This window comes from Mytilus galloprovincialis, chromosome 3 (genome assembly GCF_965363235.1).
Source record: "Mytilus galloprovincialis chromosome 3, xbMytGall1.hap1.1, whole genome shotgun sequence".
NCBI classification, from domain to species: domain Eukaryota; kingdom Metazoa; phylum Mollusca; class Bivalvia; order Mytilida; family Mytilidae; genus Mytilus; species Mytilus galloprovincialis.
Window position 1 is genome coordinate 72689868 of NC_134840.1, and position 18386 is coordinate 72708253.

Below are 18386 nucleotides of genomic sequence, written 5' to 3' on the forward strand. Positions count from 1 at the left end.
ATAATGTCAAGAAGTCGTTATTTAAAATTAAACAACAAATTGGAACAGTTGTTTGATGTTTAACAATAATATTTAGTACCTAAATGTATGTTTTAGATTGGTAACACCATTGACACGATTTCATCAAAGGATGACCTAAAATTGTTAAAATTGAAGGATTTCTTCATTTCCCCCATTCCATATTTCTGAATACCGTTGCTACCATACTATAGAAAATAAACTCATCATAGATACAAGGACTAAATTTTGTATATACGCCAGACGCGCCTTTCATCTACAAAAGACTCATCAATGACGCTCGAATCCACCAAAAAGTTAAAAAGGCCAAATAAAGTACGAAGTTGAAGAGAATTAAGGACCAAAATTCCTAAAAGTTTACCAAATACAGCTAAGGTAATCTATGAATAGAGGGCCACATTCAGATGTTTTAAACAATGAGATCATTTTGCAAAACATTACCTCGTCGAAATTTGCACTTTTTTTATAATGACCCTGATATGCTTAATCAAACCGTGTTTCTCGCTCACCTGGCCCGACGGGCCAGGTGAGCTTTTTTCATCACTTTGCGTTCCGCGTCCGTCGTCCGTCGTCGTTAACTTTTACAAAAATCTTCTCCTCTGAAACTACTGGGCCAAATTAAACCAAACTTGGCCACAATTATCATTGGGGTATCTAGTTTAAAAAATGTGTCCGGTGACCCGGCCAACCAACCAACATGGCCGCCATGGCTAAAAATATAACAAAGTGGTAAAATGCAGTTTTTGGTTTATAACACAAAAAACAAAGCATTTAAAGCAATCTGACATGGAATTAAATTGTTTATCAGGTCAAGACCTATCTGCCCTGCAATTTTCATATGAATCGGACAACCCGTTGTTGGGTTGCTGCCCCTGATTTGGTAATTTCAGGAAATTTTGCTGTTTTTGGTTATAATTATCTTAAATATTATTATAGATGGAGATAAACTGTAAACAGCAATAATGTTCAGCAAAGTAAGATTTACAAATATTGCCCTTTATAGTAAATTTTTAATAATTTTTCGTAAATCTTAGTAATCTTTTACAAAAATCTTCTCCTCTGAAACTACTGGGCCAAATGAATCCAAACTTGGTCACAATCATCTTTAGTATATCTAGATTAAAAAAAAATGTGTCCGATGACCCGGTCATCCAACATAGATGGCCGCCACGGCTAAAAATAGAACATAGGGGTAAAATACAGTTTTTGGCTTATAACTCAAAAACCAAAGCATTTAGAGCAAATCTGATTGAATTTTAATTGTTTATCAGGTCAACATCTATCTGCCCTGCAATTTTCAGATGGATTGGACAACCGGTTGTTGGGTTGTTGCCCCTGAATTGGTAATTTTAAGGAAATTTTGATTATTATAGATAGAGATAAACTGTAAACAGCAATAATGTACAGTAAAGTAAGACCTTAAAATAAGGCAACATGACCAAAATGGTCAATTGACCCCCTAAGGAGTTATTGTCCTTTATAGTCAATTTTCATAAAAATTTGTAAATTTTTACTAACATTTTCCACTAAAACTACTTGGCCAATTGCATTATAGAAAGAGGTAATTGTAAGCAGCAAGAATGTTCAGTAAAGTAAGATGTACAAATACATCACCATCACCAAAACTCAATGTTGTCATGAATCCATCTGCTTCCTTTGTTTGATATTCACATAGACCAAGGTGTGCGACACAGGCTCTTTAGAGCCTCTTGTTATATTAAGATTGCAGGCCCTGTTATTAATTTGGTCCACATTGAGGTCAAAAGGGTCTCATACTGAGCTTAGTCGATTTCATCAAAAATTGAAATCTTTGGATTGTTTGATGCTAAATCTTACCATTATTTATACTTTCGATATTAAACCATATCGAAATCTAAACAATGCTGGTATACAAACTATCATACAACTATAACAAGAAGGGTCTATTAGATAAATCAAGCTTTTTTTTGTTTTGCATGTTGTGCTGTTACACCATTTCTCGTGTTCTTACCACGAATATGTATGGCCTGTTTGTTGTTTAAGCATGAACCATGTCATTGGTTCCAGCATTGTTTGGCTTTCATTTCAAGACCTCAACAGTAATTTCAAAAAGGTTTCCTGCTTCTGACAAATATCGTATAAAATTTATTTTTACCTTTTAATTATTTTTACCTTTTTCGTTAGACTGCAGATTTTCCCTTGTTCTATGAGATTCATTTGAGTGCTTCGATATATTGAATATCAGCTCTTTACTGGACATAAGTTTCCAGAAATTGGGGTTCTTCGTGATGTTACTTGTTATCATTATCATTGTTGTCAACTTACCGACTAATAGTTTAAGTAACAGTAATCTGATATTAGCCGTAAGCGACTATGTCCGAACACACAGTCTGTGTTGCAAAAATGTTAAGGAACAAGCTTTTATGTATGTTTTGTTTTCATCCCAGTTGACAAGACAAGTAAGTAGTTGTTTCTCGTATATACGTAGAATAGACCGTTGATTGTGTCGTTTTATTGGTTTTACACTATTAACTTTGGGGGCCCTTTATAGCTTGCTGTTCGGTGTGAACCAAGGCTCCGTGTTGAAGACCGTAATTTGACCTTTATTAATATAATGATTTGCTTTTATAATTTGTGACCTGGATGGAGAGTTGTCTCATTGGCACTCATACCACATCTTCTTATTTCTAGTTGAGTTTTTATAGCGAAAAGGCGTGTACTGAAATCATACTTTTATTTAATTTAATGTTAATTGCCAGTCCCATGGTTATCGACGCAACATAAATGTGAGAGTACATTACGAATTCATTATATAACAAAATCAAACCTTTAGGAACTATTTATCACGTGTGGATGACCATGACGATTAAAATCGGCATCTTATAAGGAAGAGATAATTTAGTGGTTGTCTAATCTTCAAACAACTCATCTTTGGTGTTGCGCTTTTAAAGTTTTGATTTAAAGCAAAACAACACATTTTGTGAAAAAGCTATTTGTTCGTAAACAGGACAAGGATGGAGTGACGGTTGTCTGAACATTTCAATTGCATTTGTCATAGAAGGTTTCTCATCGCTATTATTTTTTTTTCACCTTTCGAGCATGTCATTTTCCCCTTCTAATTAACAGGACATTTAAAATCATGCAGCACAGAAGAATGTTTCAAATATAACTACTATATGTGCTATTAATGTTTTTGAAACTTGTTTTACCAAATCAAAATATCATACTGTTTTCAAGTGTCAAGCATATGTCTGAAATTTAAATGTAAAACATTTTGAGGCCATTTAAAGTTCACTAATCTTATTTTTTTAAGATGAACCAAATGTTGAAGATATCACGGAAGAGACATTAGAAAAAGACCAGACATTATATTGGATGATTAATATCTCTAAAATTTTTCCTAAACCATCATGTGGGGCTGATCTAAATGTAAGTAAGTCAAGTAATACGAACGCTATATATTGTTTTCAGAAATATTGTAAAAGATGAAACACAAATGCAAGTGTTTTAATAAGAATGGACCAACTTTGAAATGTACTCTTTCAGCACGGGAACTCTCATATTTTAAAAGTTCTGTATTGTTTATTTGGAAGGCTTTATCTTATATCGTGATGAGTAAGCAACTGTACGATTTGAGTCCTTGCTTGAGCCTTGATAATATTCAAACTATCCATAAAATGAGGATTCACTATTATTGAATTCATTCACTCCTATCAAAAAACTAATCGTTAATTTTGGGAAGCATTATCAAAAAATGGACTTAACTATTTTGAAGTGTAAAACTTTTCGAATGTTTTAGATACATTACGTGCTTTTTGTGGTCCTTTGATCAGGTTGACAGTTTTGTCCTACTCTTTTTAGTTTTGTTACGCGAAACAAATAGCAACAAACAACTTGAAAACCGAAAACAACTTGATGCCAACTATAAAGTTTTAAGGGTCTTCCGCATAAGTCAGATGTCTATACATTGTTTTCCAAGCCGCCAGCAGTCTAAAATAATTTTGATAGAAACAAGAATTATAGAGATATGTAATCAATATAATGGAAAAACACGATATTTAGACATGGCATAAGAGACTTCCTAACGAGTGTGTGTTTTTAAGTCAAAGGCCTCGAATTGTAACTTTCAACTAAACTATACTCTTTCCTCAATTCAAAGCATTACTTGAACTACATATCGAATTTAGCGATGGCTAATTCATTAAATATAGTTTTCCTTTCTTTTATGTTTGAATTTTTATTTGAATTGTGCGAACTTATCTGTATTGTTTTTATTCAGCCTAATTCTGCGATGATTTTTTCAGGGGAAAAGTATTAAAGCTCATTTGCAGATCTCAGTTGCAAAACCAGGATTTTACTTTACTGCAGATCTACAAATAAACCTCCCATCGTCATCATGCGGAAAACTGGACGTTTATTGTTATCTCGGAGACTTTAAAATCAACATTACCAGCAAGATTTTCGAAAGCTGTCATTTGCAAGGTTTGCCCAATCTATTTGTTGATCTAACTAGGAATCCATATAGAAAATTCAAAATTCTACTACTGTTAACGGACAAGTTCATCAACACTGGCACTATTACATGTTTCTCTTTGCATGTAAATGGCATATAAATGATGTGCCTTGTCTTGGAAGTTTCTAAGATCTACTGTAAAGTTACAGTAAAGACCGATGTTTTTAAGATGGTAGATACTTTTTAGCTCACCTGGCCCAGAGGGCCAAGTGAGCTTTTTCTCATCACTTGGCGTCCGTCGTCCGTCGTCCGTCGTCGTCGTCCGTCTTCGTTAACTTTTACAAAAATCTTCTCTGAAACTACTGGGCCAGATTAAACCAAACTTGGCCACAATCATCATTGGGGTATCTAGTTTAAAAAATGTGTGGCGTGACCCGGCCAACCAACCAAGATGACCGCCATGGCTAAAAATAGAACATGGGGGTAAAATGCAGTTTTTGGCTTATAACTCAAAAACCAAAGCATTTAGAGCAGATCTGACATGAGGTAAAATTGTTAATCAGGTCAAGATCTATCTGTCCTGAAATTTTCAGGTGAATTCCACAACCCGTTGTTAAGTTGCTGCCCCTGAATTGGTAATTTTAATGATATTTTGCTGTTTTTGGTTATTATCTTGAATATTATTATAGATAAAGATAAACTGTAAACAACAATAATGTTCAGCAAAGTAAGATTTACAAATAGGTCAACATGATCAAAATGGTCAGTTGACCCCTTTAGGAGTTATTCCCCTTTATAGTAAATTTTTAGCCATTTTTCGTAAATCTTAGGAATCTTTTACAAAAATCTTTTCCTCTGAAATTACTGGGCTAAATAAATCAAAACTTGGCCACAATCATCTTTGGGGTATCCAGTTTAAAAAAATTGTGGAGTGACCCGGCCAACCAACCAAGATGGCCGCCATGGTTAAATATAGAACAAAGGGGTAAAATGCAGTTTTTGGCTTACAACTAAAAAACCAAAGCAATTAGAGCAAATCTGAGGGTTGCTGCCCCTGAATTGGTAATTTTAAGGAAATTTTGCTGTTTTTGGTTATTATCTTGAATATTATTATAGATTGAGATAAACTGTAAACAGCAATAATGTACAGCAAAGTAAGACCTAAAATAAATCAACATGACCAAAATGGTCAATTGACCCCCATAAGGAGTAATTTTCCTTTATAGTCAATTTTTAACAATTTTCATAAAATTTGTAAATTTTTACTAACATTTTCCACTGAAACTACTGGGACAAGTTCATTATAGATAGAAATAATTGTAAGCAAATAACTCCTTACGGGGTCAATTGACCATTTTGGACATTTGACCCCCCTAAGGAGTTATTTTCCTATATAGTCAATTTATAACAATTTTCATAAAATTTGTAAATTTTTAATAACATTTTCCACTGAAACTACTGGGACAAGTTCATTGTAGATACATTTTTTAGAAAGATTTGTAAGCAGCAAGAATTTTCAGTAAAGTAAGATGTACAAACACATCACCATCACCAAAACACAATTTTGTCATGAATCCATCTGTATGCTTTGTTTGATATTCACATAGACCAAAGTGAGCGACAAAGACTCTTTGGAGCCTCTAGTTTGTTAATGTTGCCGTTGGTTTCAAACTAAATGCATCTTACTTTATCTTAATCAATCTTTTGCGAAAAAGCAAGTGCGTGCATGCAATGTTGGTTTTCTGTGAATTATATTTTGAAAGAAATACCTTAAAAATATGTATTTTATTTAAAAAAGATTAAATTGTGTGGTAAAGCTACTAATGCAATCAAAATCTACAACAAAACAAATATAGGGGATAAACGTTTAATCTCTTGTTCACACATCGATTTCAAAATAATGAAATTTAATGAAACTGTCATACAGCTGAAAGTCTCAGCTTGTCATTAAACCCTGTAAAATCCACAATTTTCTAAATAAGAAAGTATCTGTACCAAGACAGAAATATGACAGTTGTTATCAATTCGTTTAATGTTTAAGCTTTTGATTTTGAAATTTGCCAAGGGATTTTCTGTAAAGCATTTGCCTCGGAGTTCGGTATTTTTGTTACTATACTTTTTGCAAAATTCAGTCTCAGAGGAATGTATAACTGAATAGGAACAATGCAAAACAGTTTGTTGGTGGTTTGTTTTTCAGCCGTTGGTTTAAACGGCATAAAAAATGAATAAAAAAAGTATTTAGAAATATTTTTACAATGTTTTTAAAAAAAAGACTTTGGTTTTGCTTTGAAACTAAAAGTGTTAGGTTAACGATTATTAATTGAATATGCTGTTTTTATTACTAATTTCATTATTCAATAAATGACATTTCTTGTCTGCTTTACATTATTTGAAGAAGGTTTGTTTTGTATTTTGTGAATTTTTATTCATTTCAGGGGATGAAAATAGTAATAAAAATGGCAGAACTGTAATGATTGCTGTTATTATTTTCACCTCACTTCTGGTGGTATCACTCTCTATGATTTGTATTTATCAGAAAGGAAAATTGTGCTTTGATAACAACAATTCTGACAACAGGTACGTACCAAGAATATCTAAGACATTTTGCAAATTTAAACAAAATTGCACATATATTAAAATAAATGTTAGTTAAATACTGTAAAGAATTCGCACACAGTTTCCTTTCATTTGTTTTTATTATACTTCACGTTAAACCGCCATATTTTGGTTGGCTAATACAAGGGAGTTAATTTTCTCTATCACATGGCTGAGCAGGTGATAATTTTTTTGAATGTTACCCTCTCGTCCAGATCTATCCCAATCGATAATTCAAAGGACAATGAATAGAATTTGCATCAAGTAATTAAATACAATGCTTAAGTTCTACGTTGTGACTGTCAAAATAAAACAATAAAACATCTTTTGTTGTTAGTGTCTAATACCCGTAACGTTGTTATGTACGTGACTTCATAGAAAATAGAATAAAATTTATATGTAAAAGACCATAATGATAGGACATTCAGTATACTAAATTAAATAACACATAGCTGAGAGGGTGATAGAGCAGATTGGTACCCCTCGAAAAAGCATTGTTTTCTCGGTGTAACAATCTCAATCTGCTCTTTCTCCCTCTCAGCTTTGTGTTATTTATATAGTGTTACGTGTGTAATACACTTTATATTTAATACAAATCTTTTTAAATTTGCATTTTGAATAAGCTTTTTTGACTTCATTGCTCATCATTCACTTAAAAAATAAAGTAATAGTAGTAAACCGCTGCTTAAAAATCATACTTTGATTAAAAGCGAAAACAAATCCGGTAGCGGACTAGTAAAATCAAGACACACACATTATTTATCAATGGAAAACAAGGGAACAACAAAAACACTGAACTGCAACAGAAAAATCGCAAATATACTGCCATATTCCTGATTCGATACATAACATTTAATAAATATCAAATGGCAGTTTGATCCTGTTTTAAAGCCATTCATACCTCCCGCTTATATGGTAACGTTAAAAATACCGCTAAAATGACAACCTTTCGTAATAGAGATGCAGTACAAACGAGCGCAAGAACTCTCAGAACAGAGAAATACATAAATAAATAAAATAAATGAACAATACAACATCTAAACCATAGAATACCAACTTAAACCTCCAATGAATTTACGATGGCATATCCAAACACAACAAACAAGTATAAACTTCGCCTCACATGAGTGACGTACTCTTTTTTACCTATCTTTTCACAGGTTAATTTTTAAGAAATAGAAAAGATTTGTTTTATTGAAAAGTACAAGAATATTAATTTTGAATTGAGTTTGAAATAGACTAAGTCTTATTTTATTTCCTTACCATGATAAGAATCAAAAGTTGAATTGTGTTTGTAATGGTTCTTTTATTTGTTTTTATCTTAATCAAAACTGTGTATGAATAAGAAAAAGAAAAAAACATCCCGTGCATGTTGTTGCTCTAAACATGAATGACATAGATGAAATAGATGATTTTTTTATAGCCCCGCAACAAAGTTGTCGGTGCCATATAGTTTTACACTTGTCCGAAATTCCACAATTCCGAAATTCCGTAATTCCGTCATTCCGCCATACCGCAACAAACTAATATACGGAGTTTTTTTCTTAACGCCTCCAGAAATTAGGCTGATTTTTGGTATGTAAGTAAACCATGATGTATTACAGATCAAGTTTAAGTTTCATTCCGCTCCGCTAATTTTTGTCGAAATTACGGGCTTTAGACCTTGATAAATTGTTGAAAATCACAGTTATACGGACTTTGTTCTAAATGCCTTCAGATATTGGGCAGATTTTTGGTATGTGAGTTAACCATGATGTGTTACAGATCAAGTTTAAGTTTCGTTCCGCTCCAATAATTTTTGTCGAAATTACGGGCTTTTGACTTTGACAAATTATTGAAAATCACAGTCATCCGGAATTTTGTTTTCTAAATGCCTTCAGATATTTGGTTGATTTTTGGTATGTAAGCTAACAATGATGTGATACAGATAAAGTTTAAGTTTCGTTCCGCTCCGCTAATTTTTGTCGAAATGACATGCTTTGGACTTTGATAAATTGTTGAAAATCATAGTTATACAGACTTTTTTTCTGAATGCCTTCAGATATTAGGCTGATTTTTTACATGTGAGTTAACCATGATGAGTTACATATCAATTTAAAGTTTGGTTCTGCTCTACTTATTTTTGCCGAAATTATGGTCTTTGGACTTTGATAAATTGTTGAAAATCACAGTTATACAGACTTTTTTTCTAAATACCTTCAGATATTGGGCTGATTTTTTATATGTGAGTTAACCATGATGAGTTACAGATTAAGTTTTACTTTGGTTCCGGCCCGCTGATTATCCGAAATTATGGGCTTTGGAATTCGGTAAATTGTTGAAAATAACAGTTATACAAACCTATCTATACGCCTCCACATTTTGAGCTGATTTTTGATATGTGAGACTACCATCATGTTTGTGTCCATTTGTCTTTTTCAAATTGCATATTTTTCAACTTTTTGGGACGAGGCCATTCGTTTCGCTTTGACACATCTAGTTTTATCTTTCATTTAACATACATATAGAAATAAAAATGAAAAAAGATTCAATAGAAGGGAAGATAATGTAAGACCAAACAATAAACACACTTTAAAACAAACAACATAAAACAATAACAATGCAGACAAACCAAGAGTAACTTGACTATACTGACAAATAAGAAATATGTGAAATGTACTGAACATAGAGAATCCTAGCCACAAACGTTAGACATAAGACATTATCTACTTGGACTTATAAAACTTACACCTGTGTGTTACATAACTAAATACGCGAATACATAAATTGGATAGATAAATACCGAGACGCGTCGTACAGGAATGTGAATTAAGACTCGAAAAAAGACAGTTATATTCGGGAAAAGATAACTTTCGGTACATAACACATTGTAACAGATCAGACGACGTAGATGGTAAATCACTATCTTAGACGTGGTAAAGTTGTCGTTAGTAAGTTTAGACAAAAACACAGTGTATCAAACCATAATGGTATCGTGATTGACTCCCTAAATTTACAGAATGGCTTTAAATATTTCCTCCACATAACTCTATTGGGCAGTTTCTGCGTTAGGAGCAATCTCCGATATATAAAGTCTGTAAAGTGTGAACATCAATGAGCAAAATTTATCTGTGTTTATTGTATCTTACAGCTGAGAAATCGGTTTAGTCATTATATGTATCTAGCCATTACTATCTCTTAAAGTTAACTAAGTCTCTAGGTTTATTTGTATATTTTGCCTTTACCTTTACAAATATAATTATTTATATTTAATAAGTGTAAGATGTGATTTTCTGTAAGAAAATTCTATCGGTATTGCTACTGTTCTTACAAATAGAAAATCAGATGGTCTTAGACTGAATTGTTAGATTTGTTTCATATGGAGAATGCTGAATATTGAACATGCATTCAAGGGGTCATCTTATCTTTGATAAAATATCATATGTAAGGAGTAAAAAAAGCATATTTTGTTCTCTTTTCACAAATTTGAATCTTGCTTTAGTTAAGGTCTCGTCTGCAACGAATGTCGCGGTAAGCACGAAATTGCTTTTCCGGCAGCGACGTAAAATCATGATAAGTTTCTGCAAAAATTAGTTTGATAGGATCAATAATGTTTAGAGTAAAGTTGCATTACTGTCAGTTCATATCAGTTTGACGACATGTTAAGGCCTGGGCCATGATTCAGTTACTTAAAATGTATTAGGTCATGGTCAAACGACTAAGAATCAATAAGCAATTATTGTCAATGTTAATTTGTCTAAAGGTTACTTTGATAGATATTATTAGTTAAAGATCGTTATCTTAAATATAAAGTTGCATAACCATCAGTACATATATCAGTTTGGCGACTACTTCGAGGCCCTAACCCCTCACGGTCCAGCAACATCACAACATGTTAACTAAAGCATTGTCATGATACACCGAATGGTAATATCAAAATATTCCAACTATCACTTTCAATGTCATTCTTCCGTCAAACAACTGGCTTGAAAGAAATTGTATACATACATAAACAATAAACAGAGGTGCAGGAAAGTTCTCATGACAAATCTAAAAGTGTTTGTGGTAAATAATTATGCCCTTTCAACTACTACGTATTTCAGAGGTCTAAGGGTAACCTGTCGCGGAGCCAAGCCTATGCCACTATATAGCATTCTCTATATTTGCTGTGGAAGTCAGAATGTCTTAGTACTAATCGTGAACGGCCCTCCAGCAGTACCTTGAGTGATTTATTATTTAATTTGTTTTCGCTCCAGCTATACATTTCTATTTGGTACTTAAGGATTAGTAAACAACAAATATAAATGTGAACTTAGAATTGGTATTGTCTTTAACATGTTTAATTATAAATTCCTATGAGAGTCTTATGCACACATGTCATGGTTTTTAGCTCATCTGAGCTGAAAGGTCAAGTGAGCTTTTCTCATCACTTCGTGTCCGTCGTCATCGTTGTCTGTTAACATTTACAAAATCTTCTCACCCGAAACTACTGTGCCAAATTTAACCAAACTTGTTAACAATCATCACTAGCGTATCTAGTTTAAAAAATGTGTTCGATTTCTCCGCCTGCAAACCAACATGACCGACATGGCTAAAAATAGAACAATGGGGTAAAATGCAGTTTTTGGCTCATATCTCTGAAACTGAAGCATTTAGAGAAAATCTGACACTGGGTATAAATGTTAATAAGCTAAAGATCTTTCTAAAACATTTCAGACGAATCCGATAACCTGTTGTTGGATTGCTTCCCCTGAATTTGTGATATTTTGGAAATTTTGCAGTTTTTGGTTATTTTATTAAATATTATTATAGATAGAGGTACACTGTAAACAGCAATAATGTTCAACAAAGATAGATCTACAAATAAGTCAACAACACCAACATTGTCAGTCGACCCCTTAAGGAGTTATTGCCCTTTAAAGTCAATTTTTAACAAGTTTTCGTAATTTTTTGTAATCTTATACAAAAATTTTCTACTCTAAAATACTGAAACAAATTTAACCAAACTGGGCCACAATCATCACTAGGGTATCTAGATTAAAAAATATGTATGAAGACCCCGGTTGTCAATCAACATGGCTGCATGGCTAAATATAGAACATAGGGGAATTATGCAGGTTGTGGCTTATATCTCTGAAACTAAAGCATTTAGAGAAAATCTGACAATAGATAAAAAAAGGTTCATCAGCTAAAGATATATCCGCGACGAAATTTTCAGACGAGTCCTTCAACTCTTTTTTGGGTTGCCGCCCCTGAATTTGTGATATTTTGGAAATTTTAGTTTTCGGTTATTATCTTGAATATTTTATATAGATATCTCTGAAACTAAAGCATTTAGAGAAAATCTTACAATAGATAAAAATGTTCATCAGCTTATTAAGATCTGTCCGCGACAAAATTTTCAGACTAGTCCTCCAACTCGTTTTTGGGTTGCTGCCCCTGAGGTAGTAATTTTACGGAAATTTTGCAGTTTTTTGCTATTATCTTAGATATCATTATAGTATATGATATCTTATATCTAATTCTATAAATTATGATTTTAACCTTAATTTACAAGATTTCCGCCATGCAGTGTTAATCTACACCAGTTTATTAAGCAATACCAAATATATTTATAATAGATCAAATAGTATATTAAAGTATGCCTTTCAAATGACATGAACATTTAAAAATCTAATACCCGTATGTTAGACTTTACAGAAATTAAGATAACAATTATGTACTAAATACGTTCTGTTTATGTTTTAGGAGGCTACAGTACCGCGCAGCACAGAATTGAAGTGACATTGAATGGGACAAAAATATATTGCCATGAACAACAACATGCAATAACAATTACAACACAAGAACAGACATATGATAATCAACATCATTGTGGTATTGGCGAAGAAAGGGGACACAAAATCTAGTTTGAGCCAATATCTCATTTTGCTATAATTAAAGTTATGTTATATGAATCAAAAGAATGTAATACTAAGTAAAGTTAGTTTTTTTCCTGTTGTTTTTTGAAACCTTGTACTCATCTACAATGTGTTCTTTGTTTACAGGATAGAAGATCAACTCTGCATTATCTCATTTGTTTTTTATAAGCCAACTGTCTTTATTTTAATGAAGCAACAAGTTCACGATGTTGACTCTGAACTTTGAGCCTCCAGATACAAAACATGGTTTATGTGTAAAAATTACTACTAGCAAGTGAATTGACACATTAATTAATCTCACTTTTATAGTCATGAAGAATCTAAAATAACATGTAAATTACAGCATATCATTTTGAAATAGAGCCATTTACCAACCAGTTTGTGACCTTTCTAGTGTTTTTTGATAACGATGATATTTCAGGCCATTTTGTGCCATAAGTGAACCTGGTCAGCAGAAAATAAGCTTTTAACTTTTTGCTATTATTCATTTGCCAATTTATCATTTCTTAACTCTGCCTTGGACGGTCCCAAGCCCGGCTGAGAAAAGAGGAGGGGTTTGATGAGTTTGCTGATGCGAATAATATGTAAACTACAGATAAACCGAAGTAATTTTAAGGCGAGGCACCTAATGATAATGAGTATTTGACTTTTCCCCCATTATTCATTTACTCATTTCTTCATTTTGTATATTCGCCATAATTCTAAGCATATACATTTTGTATAATATATCAGTTCCCTTATTCTTTTTATCTGTATGTCATTCAACAGGGGGGAAAGGGGGAGGGGGTATCAGAAAGGCAAAATCTATCTATTCTGTGTTACACCTGATAATCGATGACTCTTTAAAGCGCTTTTAGTCGTTTAATGACTAATTTTGCTACAATTTGTATGTTTTTGTCTTATTTTCTAAAAAAAAAGAATAGATAGGTTAAACTGTTCACGACAAACAATATAAACAGTTACATGTAGATGTTAGCTAAATACCAATTTGACAAAACCCGCGAAATGGCTCTCATTTGATGTATCAAGGAAACTGCACATGTATGTTGTATTTTTATGTTCAATGTGTACTATGTAACTGTAGCTTTTTAAGGCCTCAATGAAAATATTAGAATTTATGGGAAGAATGTGAGTCTGTTTTCATTATAGCTACATTAATGTCTGAAGAATGAAATGTGTGTGTGCTTTTTGCAATTTAATGTGTACTGTATGCATATGAGTTTTCGGTCATCCATGTAAATTTTACACGTTCTATAAGGGTATAGTAACCATATTTATATTTTTAAAAAACTTCTTACAATTATTGATAGCATCATATTTATCGTCGTGTTTTAAATTTCGTCGCAATCAATCGTCTAAAAATTAGTTCACAATTTACATATGTAAATTGGTAACATCTAAATTTGAACTGGAACTTCACTTTTACGAAAAACATTCATCAATATTTATTATTCGTCTTTTATATTTAGAAAGCTTATATTTATATGCATGTATATAAATATTATGTGTATTGTGTTGATATACTTGAAGTTTCTGTTACTCTCTGTTTTCTTTTTTTTTTGGAAATCTCATTCAAAACACGGTGTTATTTTCAAACGTTGCTTGCCACATCTACATACATCTAGAGCGGATATCAGTCATATTCCTTGCAACAGAAATATGTTGATGCAAATTTATTTTTTGTTTTTTGATTAAAGATAAAATCAGAATTGTGTTTTTTGTTTAATCTTTGTTTTATTTGTACTTAATTATTTCAGTTAAATGTTTCGTATTTTTACTTTCCTGTCAAATTTAGAGCTCCAAAACAAATTCTAGTTGGTTAGTATTTTAATAAGATATGTTTAATGGTAATCCAATGGGAACAAATTGTGCCCCTCTACTTGCCGACTTGTTTCTTTATTATTATGAGGCTGACTTCATGCATGAACTTCTTAGGAAGAAAGATAAGAAATTAGCGATATCCTTTAACTCTACTTTCCGCTATATAGATGATGTTCTTTCACTAAATAATTCAAAATTTGTTGACTTTGTGGAACGCATCTATCCCATCAAACTAAAGATAAAGGATACTACAATTCAGTTAAGTCGGTCTCATATCTTGACTTACATCTAAAAATGGACAATGAGGGTCGGTTAAAAACAAAACTTTATGACAAAAGAGATGATTTCAGCTTTTCTATTGTGAACTTTCCATTTCTAAGTAGCAACATTCCAGCAGCACCTGCATACGGGGTATATATCTCCTAATTGATACGATATATCCGTGCTTGCATTTCCTTGATAGAGGGTTGCTGCTCACACAGAAGCTATTAAACCAAGAGTTCTAAATGGTGAATTTGAAATCATTCCTTCGTAAATTGTACGGACGCCATCACGAGTTGGTTGACCGTTGTGATATAACCGGTTCACAAATGATCTCGGATATGTTCCTTACGTCGTAACTACAATCCCCCTCCCTTCATGAATGTGACCTACTGAATTAGACTATTTACCGGATTTGTTATCACATAAGCAACACGACGGGTGCCACAAGTGAAGCAGGATCTGCTTACCCTTCCGGAGCACCCGAGATCACCCCTAGTTTTTGGTGGGGTTCGTGTTGTTTATTGTTTAGTTTTCTATGTTGTGTCATATGTACTATTGTTTGTCTGTTTGTCTTTTTTATTTTTAGCCATGGTGTTGTCAGTTTATTTTCGATATATGAGTTTGATTGTCCCTTTGGTATCTTTCGTCCCTCTTTTAATTAAGAGTCAGTTAAAATATAATATATGATTTTTATTTAACTAGCATTTATCAAGAACACATGTATAATACTGATAAAACGTGTGCAAAATATAAGTTTATGATTAATGAAAATGTTCCTTTAAAGAGGCACTAGCTGTCAAATTCATGGTCACCGATTTGACTCAAATTCTCATATTTGATTTATAACAATGGAAAACATTTATCCACACTATCAAAAGTCTAAAATAAACAGTTTACAGATCATGGGGTAGATGAAACAAAGGTTCGTTTCGTGTGTATTTTAGTCCAGACGCCATCTAATTAACTATCGATTTGACCTCAGATGACATATAAGCGATGTAAACATAAATAAAGATATGAATAGATTAAACCAACACGTGCAATTGGAATATTATAGGTCTGTTTGATTTTATTTTATAGATTAAAAATAGATGTTTCTCAATGCTTTTAACCGTATAAGAATGATTTGATGTGCATCGAATTAGTAATCAAATGGTTTACCGTAGTTTCACTTTCATTGTTGACATTCTTTTTCTTTAAATAACCAGTACACGTACAATGCATGCGTTGTCAATCTCTAGCTAGGGGTTAAATTGAAGTTCACGTGAATACGGATTTAAAGAGCTCGACTCATTCACTTGTAAGTGAAAACCTAATTATAAATGTTTCTTAGCGTAATTTGACAAAATTGAACCTTTTTGACTGCAAAAAGCGATTTGTTATTTCACTATTTCACTTTCATTATTGATTGAACAAAAAAAATCAAACTTTAGATTTTTTATATATCTCGTAGCTAGTGCCCCTTTAAGACCATTTTACTTTTAAAAACTAAATAACTAAAATACCGAAATCAAAGAAAAATTTAAAAAAGGAAAGTCCCTAATTTAATAACAAAATCGAAAGCTCAACTTCATGAAAAGAATGGATAACAACTGCCATATGTATTTTCGTATGAGGAAAATGGAAGATTATGCCTATTTTCGTTGCTAGCTAAGCCTCTCACTTGTATAAAAGTCGATTAACATTCAATTATATTCACAACAATTTTAAATCACTATAAATACAAACATATTTTAGAAAAGACCATGTTACAAATGATAGTATTAAGTGTATTTGGGAGGTTAGAAATTTAAAAACGGATAATTTAGCGGTCGAATAAATAAATATTTTTGTACCGCATTTGATAACCTAATTGGGTTCTTCGAATACGATGTAAACATTTTTGTTCAGTTGTGTAACTATATGTGTATTTTGGGGCCCTTTATAGGCGGTTTTTCGGTGCGAGCCAAGGCTCCGTGTTGAAGGCCGTACATTGACCTATAATGGTTTACTTTTTTTAAATTGCTATTTGGATGGAGAGTTGTCTCATTGGCACTCACACCACATCTTCCTATATCTATTACAACCTTTAACCAGAACAATTAAAGGATAGTTTTTGAAATACAAACACTAACGTAAACGCAAATTGGAGATAAAACGGATAAGTGTAAAAGGCCATTATTTATTTCATTTTGTATGCCCCACTTATGGGGATTATGTTTTCCGGTCTGTGCGTCCATTTGTCGTTCGTCCGTCTGTCCGTCTGTCCCGCTTCAGGTTAAAGTTTTTGGTCGAGGTAGTTTGAAGTCCAATCAACTTGAAACTAAGTACACATGTTCCTTATGATATGATCTTTTAATTTAAATGCCAAATTAGAGTTTTTATCCCATTTTCACAGTCCACTTAACTAAGAAAATGATAGTGCGGTTGGGGCATCTGTGTACTAGGGACACATTCTTGTTATGAAGGTTATGTTCATGCAAGTTTGCCATGCTTCATTTCGCCTGTTATAACATAGAAATACAAATGTTGTAAGAAAGCCAGTATATAACACTTGACCAAGTTAAAATCTTACCCGTTTTGTAAAAAAACAACCATAATTGAAAGCATATTATGGATTGCAGCTGAAATGTGGCTGAGTTAAATATCACTGATGTATATATGTATCCAGTTATAGAATAATTCATAGAAAATATGACATGAATCTCCAACATACTAGAATATTTGCAACTTCACTGACAAAAGATTTAGAATGACATCTTCTTGATACGGATTCTGCAATGTTCTTTTTCGACTTTTCTTAGTATTAAGATAAAGTCAGTTCTTATGTGGTTTTAGAGACGCCTACCTGTTTTGCTATAGCATATGTGAATACCAGGAAATCAGCTGTACATTTAGAGGTATCGGTTAGCAATCACAGTATGTCCTTACCTGTTTCCCATTTGTTGCCATGGCTTTTGTGCGGCATCCGGAGTGACCTTATCACTTACACAAGTATTTGTAATAAAAATATTTTAATATGACGAGCGAATCAGTTGAGTTTAATTTAATATGCTTTAAAGAACAAATAAATGTCAAATAAACTTAATGTAATTTTTTTCCCTCCAGTTGAAAGTTATTCCAAGCATAACTGTCAAGTTTTGTTTCAGTCAGAGCTATAGTTTCAGAGAAAATCACTATAATGTAAGGCCATATCCTGCGGCGATTTCAGTCTAATTTCTTCGAAAAATCCTAATTTTAGTGTATCATTATAAAATGCAGTGTTGATTAATATCTGATCATATACTCATGATCTATGCATTCAAACAATTAAATAGGATACATAAGACAACTTTAAGATGATAAACAATTTTATTGCACCTTTTAGAGTTCATTTG

General features: G+C 32.6%; 1 long non-coding RNA gene across 1 annotated transcript; it reads left to right on the top strand.

The window, feature by feature from the left end:
- The first annotated feature begins 4343 nt into the window (after positions 1-4343).
- On the top strand, positions 4344-6989 carry LOC143066553 (uncharacterized). The gene is made up of 2 exons (XR_012975666.1): positions 4344-4479; positions 6886-6989. It is a non-coding gene; the product is annotated as an uncharacterized LOC143066553 (long non-coding RNA).
- Positions 6990-18386: the final 11397 nt, after the last annotated feature.